The sequence below is a fragment of the Cupressus sempervirens genome, chromosome 10, assembly GCF_028749045.1.
Source record: "Cupressus sempervirens isolate cs-2001-9-10 chromosome 10, ASM2874904v1, whole genome shotgun sequence".
Lineage (NCBI taxonomy): Eukaryota > Viridiplantae > Streptophyta > Pinopsida > Cupressales > Cupressaceae > Cupressus > Cupressus sempervirens.
This window is the reverse complement of record NC_143127.1, coordinates 852,926,867-852,941,054: the sequence shown is the minus strand read 5'-3', so window position 1 is coordinate 852,941,054 and position 14,188 is coordinate 852,926,867. Positions and strand designations below refer to the sequence as shown.

The 14,188-nt window shown below is 37.4% G+C and overlaps 1 long non-coding RNA gene across 1 annotated transcript; it reads right to left on the bottom strand.

The window, feature by feature from the left end:
• Nucleotides 1-3,342: 3,342 nt before the first annotated feature.
• On the bottom strand, nt 3,343-4,606 carry LOC149536688 (uncharacterized). Its single transcript, XR_016356657.1, has 2 exons — nt 4,484-4,606; nt 3,343-3,682 (listed from the first exon to the last, which is right to left on the bottom strand). It is a non-coding gene; the product is annotated as an uncharacterized LOC149536688 (long non-coding RNA).
• Between the last annotated feature and the right edge of the window lie 9,582 nt (nt 4,607-14,188).

The following is a 14,188-nucleotide window of genomic DNA, read 5'->3' as shown; positions in this document are numbered from 1 at the left end:
ACAATTCTAATAATTTAGCATTTGTATCTAGGTCATGATTACTAACGTTCTCCACTATGTCTATTAGCTATTCCATTAGAGGCTTGGTCTCATTAGGAGTTGGTAGACAAAATGCATTTGAAAAGATATCTTTAATATTCTGTAGTGCTTGCTTCTACCTATGCTCCCTTCTAAGCATTTATTGATGGTTTTTCCTTGCTACAACTTATTTTAGTATGCCCATCTATTCTATGGTCATTGTATCATAGTCATACTTTGGAAAAATGATGTCTTCATCAAGGCTCACATCTCCATGCTATATGACTTTCTCTACCTTTGATGAGCTTGGGATTGGCACTTAGATCTATAATGGAGTTCCATCCATGCTTGTCATCTAAAGAGTTTGAGTAGAAGGAGTACTAGATGCTAGTAAGGTTACTAGGGCTTGTATGGCAACTTTCTCCTTCACCTTAGATGTAATCTCTATCTCTTTAGGCTTACCCTATTCTACCACAATGACTTCACTTCCACCTTGATCTTGTGTTGTAGGCACAAATAAGTCTATTTGATGTGTTTCTTGTTGTTCTATAGTAGCAACTTGTTTTTCCACTATGCTCTTCTCTAGTATGTCATCCTTAGGAATTGTATCAACCTTGTCAAATGTATCTTCTATTATTTGGACCAAAGGTTGTACATTAGTGATTGGAGGGATTACAAAAGGTGGTTCTTGTGGATTCACCTTTTCCCTTGTAGTATGAGTCATTGACTTTTGGAATTCATGTACACTTACCATAACAAGATTATTAGAAAGTTTGGCCTATAGTATAGACTAATATAATATCTTCTTAAGATCTTCCTCAATAAGGGAATTAATGTTTTGAGCTGATAGATTAGAAACATCCTTGATAGTTAATTTTTTTGTAGTCTCCCTTGGTACATGTTGAGGACTAACACTCAATAATTGTGTCATGCCATAAATTTTTTAACCAAAAATTTTAACGCGAGAACACAACCAAATTTTTTTTATTTTTATTTTTGAATACATTGACATTTCCCTGAAAAGATGAATGGTTGAGTGTGCATTGTGAAGGGGGATTATACTCCTATCAGGTGGTAGTTATAATAGAATTTTACTTTGCATAATTAAAAGTGTGAGTTGCATTTTAAGTTTAGAGTTTACAATGAAGCATCGGTCATAACCTAACTAGAGTTGTCGATAAGATTAAAGGATACACTATCCCTATTTAAACTTGGAATTGTTAGGTTCATTAATAGATCAAAAGGCTCTACTCAGAAAATGAAGTTATGAGCCCTTATTCTTCTACACTTAACCAGGACACTCTAATGGCAAATGTGATGAGTCTTATGTGAGTGTGGCAGTGATAGCATAGAAGATTGTAACAAGAGGATGAATTATTACTCAGTGTGTCTTCATCAATATTCGGGTTACCATTATTATTATATGTTCTATTATGAGTTTACTAGTATCATAGTTATGGCTTACAAGTGCCTGTACTCTCTTAGTTTGCATCTTTTCACGAATAGGCTAACATTATTATTTTCAGTTATTAAATCAAACTATGAAGCTTGGATTATGACAATCATTATCTTGATCAGAGCATTGCTCAATCTCGTATCTCCTTATATTGACATCAAAACATCGTTAATTCATATTTAAAATTAAGTGCCCAACTTTTTTATCTTATCTATACTACACTCGACCTAAATAACCATTAAATAATATAATATATCCAAATATTATACTATAATCTACATAACATATATTGGAAGATTATAATATAATACATCTAGATATATCTATATAATATAGTATATAACTCTAACTACCCATTACATCCCTACATACCTTTAATCACCTTTATTTTAGAATCAAATTTCTTTAATTCAATAACATGCTAATATGACCATTTTATTGGTTAAATAACTATAGCCCATTTATATATCAATGTTTACTACAAACTTTACCTTGTAAATTTACGTGCCACATTTAAATCAACATAATATTAAACTAAACTCCAAAAAACTAAAACCACTTTATTAGTCCTAATTTGTTGTCACTTCCTATTCTATATCTAAGCTAGGGGCTAGACTTACATCATGAGCTATAGGATGTCATATCATCCAAGGCTGTGTAACTTAAGTCAATTCCTTGTCCAAGCGCATGTTTTGGAATCCAATTAATTTTTTGGCTATTGTTTTGCTTGAAACAAAATACAATTAAAGTGCCAACCACTCCCTCCTTACTACCTTGCCACATGGGCGCCTAGGTAGCTTAATGGTAGGTGGGAGGGGAAACTAAGAGAGGATGTGCGTTTCCCAAAGATGTCCTCTCCACATAAAATCTCTTCCCTTAAAACATGGCGCTGCCCAAGGAAGCAAGGACAATCATGACAAGGTCAAGACACATAAAAGCTTCCAAGTACTTTTTCCTTCCCACTAAAAGATGACGCCTAAAATCAGAATACCCTCTGCACTTGTTATATCACGTTTCCTTTTGGTTTATACCCACTTTATGTTATCTACAAGATTTGTTTATTTCAACTGCAACTCCTCATATCTATTGTATTTTAAAAGTAAGGTTTGTTTATTTTTTTGGATGAAAAAGGTAGCGCTTTGGAATTCAAAGCTAGCCCAAAAGTCAAGTAACATTTATGTGTTGCATTAGTAGGTATATATCTTTTTTTTAATATTTTTTTTCTCCATAAGTAGTGATTAGACATTTTAGTTTTATAGTTATTGTTTATTCTCAAATTCTTTTTAGCTATGGATGTCTTATTCCTTTAGGGATCTAGGTAGACTCTTAGCCAATAAAATATTACTCTGTAATAGAAGAAGTGAATTTAGTTACCTTTCCATATAAATTCCAGAGAGATAAATAGGCACCTTTAGCTAGTTAATTTTTTTATGTTCCTTACACTTATATATATTATTCTAATTTTCTTCTCCCTTAATAAAGGTCATCCTTCATGAGTTGTTATAATAACATACTAGGAATTATTAAGTTTGTTCTTACTAATTAAATTAATAAGTCTATTAGATCATTTGTACAAAGGATTTCATTTAAATCAACATATAGAAAAACATGCTAGTGAATTCAATTTTGAAAAAAAGATAGAACTCAGGAAGTGTGGAGCTAACTTTTAATACATCAAATGTTTTCATTTCCTTTGATATCACTTAATACTAAGATGTAAAATATCTACCATTCCTTCTATCAATTGCATACCTTACTTCATTAGCAATTTCAATACTAACATCAAAATTTTAATCATTCCTTATGCAATAGAGAAATAAGATAACAAGGTGGCAAAGTTCAGTTTCATTCCTATTGTTATCTCAAGATACTCAAATTCTCCTTCCTGCATATTCCTATTCATTATAAATGGAACAACATCTAAGCAGCATACCCTCTCTAATATGATCCTTGCAAATTTCTTTCAATACAATATCAAGCATGAATTTTTATCAACTTGATCACAATAGAAAGATCATATATAATACTGTTACATCAACTTCTCTTCTTCAGAACATATGAAATAGAAGCAACACCACACTCTACAATACAATTTCTTTCACATAACCAAGGAGGATTTCTCTCCCCTTAACACAATAATAATACATCTGCTCCTAAGCAAGAAATGGACTCCATAACATCAGGTTTCCAAAACTCTCCAAAGAATACCTGCACAAAGAGAAACAACTAGGGAACCATGGAGGCTCACCTCCCAACCTAGGCCTCAAAGAGACCAGCCCCGCGCTAGGGGAAACAAGGCTCAACGGGGATACATTCAAACATCATCATAATAAATGGAATCCAACATGAAAATCACAGTTTAACAACACATTTACAATTCCCAACCAAGGCTTGCACAATGATTCACAAATGGAATCATAAACATTTGGTGAAGGTGGAAACACAAGGAGGTTTACCATTTCATATCATATCTACCATAAAAATCATGCCCTTTCGGGGCTAAATCAACAAAATACAAGGCCCTTTCGGGGCTTCATAATACCATGCCCTTTTGGGGCTTCATAAACATCTTCCACCACACACACTACCAACACAATATCCTCCACCACACACAACCAACAGCTTTAGCTTCCTACAAACCCATACTTTAGTTACTTCCTTCCTCACCATTTCTCCTTTTCTTTTTTCTCTCCCAAGGCAAAATATGAATATGACAATGGCATAAAATGGAGCCCATACTCCAGGGTCCTCATCTATGCAATCCAATTGCTGCCCATTCACCCTGGACTCCTCTTCCCTTCCCACAAGGGTGAGTGTAAGTCCCACACCCATAACAATGCTCAAGCACAAAGAAGAAAACAAAACCAAGTAGAAATAAAACAAGAAATTTTCAAGAGTACATCACATTATCACAACACAAGAATACCAAGAACACTCCTACCAAAGGCACTCTTACAATTTTCCATTTCAGCTATGAGATATAAAGAAAGCATGGCATGAAGGACTAACCTGCTTACAAGCTATGGCAATGGAATGAAGACCTCTTCCTGGTTGGATTTCCAACTTCTCCTTTCCATTCCTTGGTTGTCTCTAAAATTAGAGAGTGGGTGAATGAATCCCCAAGATTGGCATAACTTCCCTATAAAGACCTTCACTTTCATCCTCACCTACCTCTTTTACTCTTGTGTTTTTCCACCAATGAGGACTTAACCAAGTGGTGTCATGAGGAAAGAATTTAGGTTACAATATGATTTTCGAATTGGCTTGGAAATGAATCTTTTTGAGGGTCCCCTAGGTCCCCTAGACTTACTTATGATCATATTTAACCCCCAAACCCATACTATTACCATGTGGGTGACTTGTTTTCACAAAATTGGCACTTAAGAATCACTTAGGCTCTCTAAAAATTCCTATCACTTGTGACTTGCATTCTGTCAAGAAGGTGATTCTTCCTAACACTCTCCAAGGTGGTTTAATTGATTTCACAATGAGGATTAGGCTTAGGTTGAGTGACTTCATGCCAAAGAACCCTATTTGACATGTCATTTGCACATAGACAAAACAAGTGTCAAATGACACACACATGCACATAAAAACACTTCACACATTACGATTACATGTCACTAATCAACCATGCTCTCTGACTATAACACTCATACACAGTCACAGTACGAAATAAACACAATATAACGAGGTTTTGAATCTTCCAAAGATTCACCTTGGCTTAACCATGTTCACATAAGATTGAACCTTGTTTCCCCCATTAATCACCATGGTTCCAATTTCCTTCTTACACTCAACTTAAACATTAGTAGCCCAATAAGATAATACAGGATCCATACAAACACATACAACATAAATCCAATATCTTGTACTACTCATTAATGTATACAAGTAAGTAACATCTAATCATTTCTATTCTAAGTAATTGCAACATCATATTCCATTTAACTTTCATCTAAGTGCATATTCAAAACATTTCATTATCATTCCCATAAAAGATTTAAAACATTGAAATATCGAATATGTGGATCAATAGTAATCTTTCTAAATATAAATTATTTTCAATCAGAGTATCATCACAACTCTTTCTTACATAACAGTGAAACTCTGAATCATCTTTAGTAAATCATAGAAACAATATAAAATGGATTTGTGTCGACTGGTTAACTAGTAACTTGATTAAGTTTAACTCCTTAGACTGTTAGAATGTTTCAGTAATTATGTCATAATAATTTAGAACCAAGTTTCAAACATAGCCATGTATGTGATTATCATCATAACTTATACTCATAGTTGTTCCTAGTAGGTTGAATGTTATTTTATCCTTCCTAACTGCCTAGTAAATCGTCCATAGTGTTTCATGGTCAGGCTCTTGTCTTAAACATTTTAAATCTCATGTCCATGTGGTCTTATTTTATAGACCTAATGTTACTAGAGAGAATATCAAAATCCACATTAGTCTCCTATAGGAACCCTTAAATCATGATTTGCAATAAAGAAAAGTATAAAGCATAACTCAATTATCTCCTAACCAATTTTATTTCATCAAGATCTAGACACGAGTACTAGTGTGGGCCTTACAAATTGTGTGCCTTACACAGTCTATTCTTCATGCTACTTTTCCTTAGTTGTTGCCTTGTCATCTAGTTTCATTTTTGCTCCTCCCTTAGCAGTGTCATTATGATCATCTTCTCCATCATCCTTCACTTCAATAAGTGTAGGTTCTCCTTCCTTGACTATAGTCAACCCATAAGTGAGCATCCACATATGTCTGCACTTCTTGACTACATTCTAAATATTATTTTGTAATATGCTATAGGCTTTGTATTTAGGTGTAAACCTAACTACATATTTCATCACAACCTTAGCAATCTTTGCCTTAGTAAATTGAGGGATCACTTGTGCAAGTGAGGTTTCTCTAATTTGTCTCTCCAAATTTAGACAATAGTGCCATTTTTTCTCAACTCTATCATATAAAATCTTTTGCATAGAGTTGGCAATCTCAAGTGGGGCAGTCTTGAATTTTTCCATCATAGCATATATGGCTTCTTCCACTTTATTTTTCTCTACCTTGCCCAAATAATAAAAATGAGCACGTGTAAATCTTGATAAGTATGGAGTATTCTTAAGATTTTCACATCAATTTTTTAAATCTGAAAGAGGAATGTAACTCACCACTTTAAATTAGCTGTTGTCATCTGACTCTAATTTCTCCTCATCAAAAGCTACTTGTGCAACATGTTTCCTTCTTGGTCTCTTCATATCTTTACCTCCTTATTCTACTTATTTGGTCTTTTCCTTTGCCTTTTCTATTGTTGCACATGTACTAGCTCTTGTAGTAGGTGCATTGGGCTTGGGCTAACTTGGCTTAGCTACCTTCTTAGTTTTTGTTACTGGTTGGGATTTAGCCTTCCTCATCTTTGGCTCGACAAAAGTAGGTGCTTCCTTCATTACTTCTCCCTTAGCACCTTCAGTCTCCTCCTCTTCTCGGTCTTTTCCCACACCTTGTGTAAAAGCTAGTGATACTTGTGCATGGGTTTATTCTTCATCTTCATCCTCTTCTTCTTCTTATTCCTCCTTGGCACCCTCTCCAAACTTAGCTTTTAACTTCTTCACTATATTATCCTTTTTCTTCATGGTAGAGGCATTCTTTAATTCTATAGTAATTTTTGACTTTACCATTTTATAGGTTTGAAATACCTTTGCAATTTTATCTACCTCTTCTGCTGGTAATGCAATAATAGCTGCAAAGGCCTCATCTAGATTTATTTCATAACCAAGTGGCCTCAAACATCTCACTCTTGGTGTAGTAGCTTGTACAAATGTATAATCAGAATCCATAAGAAAAAAATACATCATCATATTATTTCTCTACTAGAGATACTAGTATTCTCATTCTCTTCTTCATTGACTAGTTGAAGTCTTTAAAATAACTTGTCATTAAAGATTAAAAATTCTCACCTAACTAATCAATATATATCACCAATCTATACTACCACTGATCTATTTTTTTTCCATTACATCATGCCAAATGAGGAGAATTTTTTTTTCACATAAAGGAATGTACAAATCAACATAGAACCAAATTTACATTGTGCACTCTTTTTCTTTCTGATTGCTCCAAGGTTCTCCATCAATTGTCATAATTGTAGCTCTGCTAGATCATATGTGTGATCTTTTTTAACAATTTTATGTCCCACATCCATAGCTATATAGGGAATATTATTTAATCTATAATATTGATAAAACTTGTTTGATATAACCCTTTCAACAAAGTCTATTAGAGGATCAGTGATTGTGTCAATTGTCATGCTTCTCTTGTTCAATACTGCTCCAGTATTTTTCTCAATCACCTCCTTCGAATCACTTCTTAGTGTCTTAGGCTGATCGAGGGTTGGGTAACTAGTTACCCTATAGATTTTTCTCTTATTAATTTTGATAGGTCCATTGTCCAGCCATAATGAATCATAACAAATTTGGCTAAGCATTATCTTGATCAATCCCTTCTAGGATTTTGAACTCTTCTTTCAAGACACCACTATCATAGAGCTTCCATATGCTTCCATAATCTCCATATCACCAATGCTACCAATTTTACAATTATAGCATTTTCTTACATCTTGTACCATTATCACATTTGGTTGAATTATCGACAATGCACTAGAAGGGTCTTTCTTGTACACAATATCAGGAATAGATTTGATTTTTTTTGTTTGACTTCATTGTTCACTAACTAAACATTCAAAACTTCCATTCCCCCTGCATTCCTTGAACTTGATGCCATAATTTGAAACTATAGTTTACAAAATTTAAATTGCATAGCTCAACTCTTTATAAAAGCCTTATGAAATTTGATGAACTAATGTAGAATTGTTGCTAGGGTAAGTGCACCATGTTTTGGTGTCAGAAGGGGGGTATAAGTGGACACCTTTTTGTTGAAATCAGCAATTTGTGAACTTCAACAAGAATTTGCAGATATTTACACTAAAAATTTTAAGATATGACAAAAACAAAATTAGTAATCCTTTGAATCTAGTTTCTAATTTTTTTTTTTTCAAAATGGTTTAGTTTTAGGTCCTCAAAAAAGGGGGCCATTGAAAGTGGTACTATTTATTCGAAAAAAACATAACATAGTGCACAGTGTGGCCCTCCTCAAATTTTAATTGTTTTTTGAAATTCTTTAATCACTCCTATCAAAAGTTACTTAACACTATGTAGTTTATCCCCAATTTTTTGGGTATTTCTATAATGTGTATTTTTTAATGAATTTTTTAACTAGACACATCCCAAAAAATGTGAAATATCTATGTGTTCCCCCTAGAAATGATTGAAAACTAATCTAAAATCAAAACATATTTTTTTGAAGGTGTGTAGAATGGAGTCTAGTTTCTTAAAAACTAAATTATTGCAAAATTTGATGAATGGGCTAAAATCTATAACCCAATTAGTACATGTTGGTTTCTGAAAAAAATGGATACACATTCAAAAGAAATTATAGATGAAAGGCTTGAAATAGTTCAAATACAAAATAAATTATATGGTTATATAGCTAACACAGAGACCTACAATGTCATGTAACTTGATCTTATCAATGATCAACCACGAGGAATCTTGATGGAGAGCACACAAGAAAAATCAATCATTTTTTATATGTTTGTAGCAAAATAGGTCTGAGACCAATTTATAAACTCCAAACCTTTGGGTTAAATCCCCAAGGAAAAACCAAGCCTTAGGCTTGGTAGAATGCAAAGGTTTGAATAATGCCTATAGCCTATAGCACATGTGCACTATATTGTGCATGCACTATTTAATTTTAAATTTGGGTCTAAATAGTGCAGGTTCACTTTAGTGCACATAGACTATTGAGACCCAAATAGTACATAGAGAGGGAAGAAGAGAGGCAGAGCAAGAGTGAAAAAGATAGAGTGAGTGATGGGTGTGTGTGTATCTGTTAGAGAGAGAGAGTAGGGGATGGGAGAGAGAGGAATTGAGAGAGAGTAGGGATGGCAGAGAGAGTATGGGATGGGAGAGAGAGGAAGTGTGTGAGAGAGAGAATAGGATGGGAGAGAAATTGAGAGTAGGGGATGGGAGAGAGAGGAAGTGAGAAAGAGAGAGTAGGGGTGGCAAAGAGAGTACATGATGGGAGAGAGATTGAGTAGGGGATGGGGGAGAGAGAATATGTGATGGGAGATGGAGTGGGAGAGGGAGAGCAAGAGAGAGAGGAGGATGGGAGTGCATGTGTTTGAAATAGAGAGGGTAGGGAATGGGAGAGGGGGGAGAGAGAGAGTAGCCTAAGAGAGAGAGTAGGCGGTGAGAGAGGGAGTGGGAGAGGGAGAGAGAGGGGGGGGATAGAAGTGTGTGTGTGTGTGTGTGTGAGAGAGAGAGAGAGAGAGAGAGAGAGAGTAGAGGATGGGAGAGAGTGTAAAAATGTGAGAGAGAGTAGGGGGTGGCAAAGAGTAGAAAGGGAGAGAGTTAGAGTGAGAGAGAGAGAGAGTGAGAGTGAGAGTGAGAGTGAGATAGAATAGGAGGTGGAAGAGGGAGTGGGAGAGGGAGAGTAAGTGAGAGATAGAGTAGGGGATGGGAGAGGAGAGAGAGGGGGGATGGGTGTGTGTGAAAGAGAGACAGTAGGTGATGGGAGAGAGAGTAGGGAGTGGGAGAGAGAGTGGGAGAGGGAGAGAGAGAGTGGGAGATGAGAGTGTGTATAAGAGAGAGAGTAGGGGATGGGAGAGAGTGTGAGAGTGTGAGAGAGAGTAGGGGTGGCAAAGAGAGTAGGGGATGGGAGAGTGAGAGTGAGAGTACAGGATAGGAGAGAGAGAGTAGAGAGGGAGAGAGTGAGAGAGAGATAGTAGGTAGTAGGAGAGAGAGAGGGAGAGGGAGAGGGAGAGAGGGGGGATGGGAGTGTGTAGGTATTTGAAAGAGAGAGAGTAGGGGATGGAAGAGGGGAGAGAGAGAGTGAGTAGGGGGTGGGAGAGAGAGTAGGTGGTGAGAGAGGGAGAGAGGGGGGGAATGGGAGTGTCTATAAGAGAGAGTAGGGGGTGGGAGAGAGAGTAAGTGTGAGAGAGAGTATGGGTGGCACAAAGAGAGTATATGATGGGAGAGAGATTGAGAGTAGGGGATGGGGGACAGAGAGAGAGAGTAGGCAGTGGAGGAGTGGGAGAGGGAGAGGGGGAGAGAGAGGGAGAGGAGGAGAGAGAGAGAGAGAGAGAGAGAGAGAGAGAGAGAGAGAGAGAGAGAGAGAGAGAGAGGGAGGGAGAGGGAGAGGGAGAGGGAGAGAGAGAGGGGGGATAGGAGTATGTGTGAGAGATCTAGAGAGTAGAGGATCAGAGAGGAGAGAGAGAGGGGGATGGGAGTGTGTGGGTGTGTGAAAGAGAGAGTAGGAGATGGGAGAGGGGAGAGAGAGAGTAGGGGATGGGGGAGAGAGAGTAGGTAGTTGGAGATGGAGTGGGAGAGGGAGAGAGAGGGGGAATGAGAATCTGTGTAAGAGAGAGAGAGAGTAGGGGATGGGAGAGAGTGAGATATTGAGAGAGACAATAGGGGGTGGCAAAGAGAGAGTATAGGATGGGAGAGAGAGAGAGTGAGAGAGAGTAGGAGATGGGAGAAAGATAGTGAGATTTGGGGATGGGAGAGAGAGTGAGAGAGAGAGAGAGATATAGTAGGTGGTGGGAGAGGTAGTAGGAGAGGGAGAGAGAGAAGGGGGATGGAAGTATTTGTGAGAGATCTAGAGAGTAGGGGATGGGAGAGAGAGAGATAGGGGGATGGGAGTCTATGTCTATGAAAGAGAGAGTAGGAGATGAGAAAGGGGAGAGAGAGAGTAGCCAGAGAGAGAGTAGTAGATGGGAGAGAGAGAGAGAGAGTAGGCGGTAGGAGAGGGAGTGGAAGTGAGAGAGAGAGGGGGGGGATGGGAATATGTGTCAAAGAGAGAGTAGGGGATGGGAGAGTGTCAGAGAGTGAGAGAGATTAGGGGGTGATAAAGAGATAATGGGATGGGAGAGAGAGAGAGTGAAAGTAGGGGATGGAAAAGAGAGGGTAGAGAGGAAGAGAGAGAGAGAGTGAGTGAGAGAGAGAGATAGTAGGTGGTGGGAGAGGGAGAGAGAGGGGGAGTATGGGAGTGTGTGTGAGAGATCTAGAGAGTAGGGGATGGGAGAAGAGAGATAGAGGGGGAATGGGAATGTGTGTAAGATAGAGAGAATATGTGATGTGAGAGAGTGTAGGGGTTGGAAAAGAGAGTATGGGATGGGAGAGAGAGAAAGTGAGAGTAGGGGATGGGAGAGAGTGAGAGAGAGAGAAGGGGATGGGAAAGAGAGAGTAAGAGAGAGATAGTAGGTAGTGGTATTGGGAGTGGGAGAGGGAGAGAGAGAGGGGGGATGGGAGTGTGTGTGAGATATATAGAGTGTAGGGGATGGGAGAGGAGAGAGAGAGAGTGAGAGAGAGTAGGGGATGGGAGACCTGAGAGAGAGTGAGAGAGAGTAGGGGATGCAAGAGAGAGAGTGAGAGAGAGAATAGGAAATGGGAGAGGGAGTAGGAGAGGGAGAGCGAGAGGGAGTAGGGGATGTGAGAGAGAGTAGGTGGTGGGAGAGGAGAGAGAGAGGGGGGATGGGAGTGTCTGAAAGAGAGAGTAGGGGATGGGAGAGGAGAGTTGGTGAGAGAGAGTAGGGGATGGCGGAGAGAGTAGACAGTGGGAGAGGGAGAGTGAGAGAGAGAGAGAGTAGGTGATGGGAGAGGGGAGAGAGAGTAGGGAGAGAGAGTAGGTGATGGAAGAGGAGAGAGAGAGAGAGAGTAGCCTAAGAGAGAGTGGGGGGATGGGAGTGTTTGAGACAAGGAGAGTAGGGGATGGGAGAGGAGAGAGGGTGAGAGAGAGTAGGCAGTGGAAGAGGGAAAGCAAGAGAGAGTAGGGGATGGAAGAGGAGAGAGAGTGAGAGAGAGTAGGGGATGAGAGAGGAGAGAGCAAGAGAGAGTAGGGGATGGGAGAGGAGAGAGAGAGTAGTGGATGGGAGAGGATAGAGAGTGAGAGAGTAGGGATGGGAGAGAGAGAGAGAGTGAGAGAATAGGAAATGGAGAGGGAGTAGGAGAGAAAGTAGGGGATGGGAGAGGAGAAAGAGAGTAGGAAAAAAGAGAGATAGGGGATGGGGGACGGTGGTATAGGGAGAGATGTATTTTCACATAGTACATATGCACTTTATAGGACGTACATGCTATAGTGCATACACACTATGAAATCACCAAAAAAGGTCACAAAGCAAGTTTGGGTCCCTTTTGATTCATGTTCAACTTTTTTTCTGTTGTGCATTCTATTGTTCTGATAGAAAATATGGGTTTCACACTGTTGGAAATTAGTAAACACTATTTGAAGACTTTTTGAAGCTAGCGAACACCAAATTCAATTATTGGATATGCTATTTGAAGGATTTTTGAATATTCTTTCTATAGAAAAGGTTAGTGTAGTCCTTTTTAAATATTGTTTGTTGATATATAGAGAAAAATTTGATTATAATTTGACATGTTGTTTAATATATAGTGAATTCATTAAAATTTGTATGTTTGAATGAATTGTTTTTTGGAAATGGTTAGAAATTTGGCAATTTGTTTGAAATATATTATGTATTCATTGAAATAATTGTAATTTATATTTATATTTGAGTGATTTGTAATTTATAGATTGTAAGTAATTCAGATGTTTGAATGATTTGACTTGTAGAAATCATCATTGTGCCAAGGAAGAAACCAAAAACTCAAGAAAATAAAGAGAGGGAGAGAGATTTGGCAATTAAAAGAGATAAAATGAGACTACTACGTGAACAAAGAAAATTGCAAAGCAATAATGAAGAATTGACTTTCAAAGAGGAAGAATTGGAAAGACAAAGAGAATGAATGAGACTATTATGCTAAAAAAAACAATTGAATTATGAAGCTAGATCATCTTCCAATGTTGGAGTCATATCATTCTCTCATTTTGAAGAGACACTAATTTGTAGATCTGACGATGTACACACTCCATCATGTCATGTTGAAGGCACAAGATCAACATATCAAGTAGGTGATATTCCATCTTTTGCATCTTACTGCCAGGGCACATCATCTTCAATTCAAGGTACGCAAAACACTCAACCTTATGTTGATTTTGAAAATGTTGAGAGAATGAAAGTGATTATAACACCCTCTAGAATTTGTTTCAGAAGACCAAAATATTTGATTGATATTGATACTAACATTTTGAAATGAATACCTAACAATATTAGCAAGTGTACTTGTCAAAGAAAAGTTAATCGTATGTTGAGATTATTCTTTGAAGATATAAATATTATAGGTCAATGCCAATTATTTATTGAAATGATAAGGAATTTGAAATTTATGCCTATCATGAAGATTCTTGGGCTAAGAATGTTGGAAGATTCAAATGAAAAAAAGCATTGTAAAGAATCTAATGAGTTCTTATGAAAAAGTCAGTTCTAAATGATGCACCAAAGATAGTAATATCACAAGATGTGTACTTACATCGACAATAGTAAGTACCCAAATGAATAAATCTTGACTCATGAGAAAGACAACAAAAACATTGAAAATTGGTAGAGGTACTCTAAGGAGAGCCATGCTAAGGCATGAGAGATTGGAAGATCAAATGAAAAATGAGTTATGGACATTTAGCGGTAGACTACAATGAAAGGATAAAGAAATTAGTAAAGCTTTGAAATTACTGATCAAAGATTTTTGGAA